The sequence below is a fragment of the Prunus avium genome, chromosome 2 (assembly GCF_965620075.1).
Source record: "Prunus avium chromosome 2, drPruAviu1.hap1.1, whole genome shotgun sequence".
Taxonomy (NCBI): domain Eukaryota; kingdom Viridiplantae; phylum Streptophyta; class Magnoliopsida; order Rosales; family Rosaceae; genus Prunus; species Prunus avium.
The window spans coordinates 29,721,350-29,724,270 of NC_142285.1; positions in this window are offsets into that span (position 1 = coordinate 29,721,350).

Here is a 2,921-nt window from a genome sequence, read left to right on the forward strand (position 1 = left end):
CACCCTTTCTTCTTCCTCTCTGCCTCTCTCCCTACGACTCCCTCTCTCTCTGCAACTCTCTCCTCTCTGCAACCAAACACCAAAACCAAACACAAAACCCTTTCTTCCCTCTCTCCCTACGACACCCTTTCTTCCCTCTCTCCCTACGACTCCCTCCTCTCTGCAACCAAACACAAAAACCAAACACCAAACCCTTTCTTCCCTCTCTCCAACCAAACACCAAACACCAAACCCTTTCTTCAAACACCCTCTCTCTGCGACTCTGCCCCTCTCTCTCTCTACCCTCTCTATCGATCTCTCTGCCCTTTCTTTCTCTCTCTCTCTCTCTCTCTCTCTCTCTCTCTCTCTCTCTTTATGCAACCAAACCCATCAACCCCCACCCTTCAAACAGCCCCATTTTATTCAGATCTTGAATCCATTGATGAGTTGTGCGATTTAGGGTTGAGATTTTGGGAGAAGGGGCAATGAACTTGTGAGGTGAAGAGGTCTGGACCTTTAAGGCTGTGGGGAAAAAATCAAAGGGGAAAGGCACGCGAATGGGTTTGCAGTGGTTATGGGTTCGTGGGGGGGCTGTGGGTGAAAAAAATCTGGGTTCATTTGGGGGGTGGGTGTTTGGGCCCAAATTTGACACGCCAAAACCAAAAGCATAGAGCCCACATCACTTCCTGGGCCGCTTGAAACGATTTCAGCCCATCCGCACATCCAGTCCATTAAGCAAAACAAACAGGCCAATATCACGTGGCCCAAAAGACGTTAGGAAAACTGGGCTGCAATAGAAGCCAAAACAGCCGAAAGAAGAAATGGGCTTGACGATTTGGATTAAAAAGAAACATACCCACGTGACCCTGACTTAGAAAAGTCAATGAAATCGGCTCGAGATAAAGTTTGAACAGGAGCAGGCAAAAGAAGAACAATTCAGAAGTGGCTTTGTTGCCAGGAGATCAAATTCCGCTTAGTTTATCTAAAGATAATCTGGATATTTTTGAGGAATGCCATTTTCAAGGATAAACAGACTCTGCTTTTATGAAAAGAGAGATAAGCGGGAAACAGGGAGCTGTTCGAGAACTAGCTATCTCAAAATTCCAGATTCTTGTAGAAGCAGGTAAAATGGAAGAACAAGCATGGCGCCCCATCAAAAATGCAGAAGCAGTCACCTCAGAAAACTAATCATTAAGTGCTTTCTTGCCAGAAAATGGATGGAACCCCTGTTTGTTTTAATTAAAAATTAAAAAGATCTTTTGATTACTTGCCGACCACTCTCAAAGAACATTTCATATAAATACAAGGGATGAGAGCTGAAGAAAAAGGACTAACACCCAACAATCAACCAAAAACAACCCAAAATTCAGTCAAAAGACAAGCACTCAAATGGTCACTTGATTGCAGAATCCCAAAACAAAGTTCCAACAGACTCAGAGTCTGAAGTACTCCAAAAAGCTTTCCAACAAGCTTGCAGAATCATCTTGTTTTCTCCCAGCAGAGGCAATTAGACCTCTACTTCTGAGTTGAATCCCAATTCATAAGTCAACAATAACGAGATTTCTCTCGTTACAAATTTGGTTCAGCAAAAGCCAAGACTAGCAGAGTTTGAGTATTTTCAAATATGAAAAACTCAACAAATTTATGAAGAACCCTGACTAAGCAGCACAGGTACTACAGTACACCCCCAACTTAGTCCAGCCACTTCTGCCCCTTTCAGACTAGAGAAATCCCAGTTCTGCCCCTTCCAGGGCTTGAAATAGATTGAAGCTCTGCCAAACTCAAGCTTTGGTATCGATTTGCAGCCAAAACCCATCAGTTGAAGTTGTTTGAAGTCCAGTCCAGCACATGCACACCCAGTCCAGCCCAGAACGAAGGCAACTACCCAGATAGAAATGGAAACACAGTCCTCTTCTTATCTTTGTATAGTCAGTTTTCCCTTTTTGAGTCTTGTAAAAAGGAGTTTTGCCTGAAATCAGTTCAATCGTTATCATTTATTCTGGCCAGAACTACCAGTTTTATGTTGAGAAAAAGTATGAAGTGCTAAACAGTCTAAGGCATAGAAAAGAACTTACTTGGGAGATATTCCTCACCCAAATTCACAATCATTTGATCAAAGTCAATAGCTTGGGGCGCAAGCTATTCTTATTCCCAAGTCTGTTAGAATCAAAAATTGCTAACAGTGGCACGCTCGACACATAAAGAAAGTTAATTTGCTGACCAAACCATGGTCTTCGAATTAATGGGGAACTTTACCCTACCATCATAGGAAACAAACAGAAACGGGTAAACAATTTGGCACGCCCGGTGGGATTTCTCAGTATATATACCCTGCAGTACTTTGAAGGTGCATGTATATTGGAAGTTCTAGCCAGAATCCACGTTGCATGATGGAACGAGACCAAGCAGCTTTCCGAGAAGGACCAGAATCGGAAGAAAGCGATGCTAGACAATCAGCTCATGGTAGTACAGGAAGCAGACGTTCCAGAACTGTTTCCAGGAGGCTGAATCAAATACAGGAAGTTGTGTTCCGGCAGGAGGCTACAACACAAAGAAGCCAGGATTCTTTGAATAATATAACAGCCATGATGCAATGGCAAGTCAACAGGCAGTTTAGGAAGGACCGTGAGGCTGCCATGGCCAGAATTCCAAACCCTGATACTGTCGTACAGCAGTTAGACCTTCCCTACGGTCCTCCACCAGGGCTAGCATGGCCATATCAAGAGAATCCTCTTATTGCACAGATAGCTGGAGTACCGGGACCTGAAGAAATCCGAGCTGGACAGAGGGGAGGAGCCCCTCTCGCTCAAGAGCATGAGGCTCCAGTCAGACCAGAAGGACCTGCGCCAGTTCAGGTTCCCCAGAATCAGCCAGAACCACCTGCGCCACAACCTGTGGCCCCGCCAGATCAACCACTGCTACTTCTGCCTGAGGCACCAGCT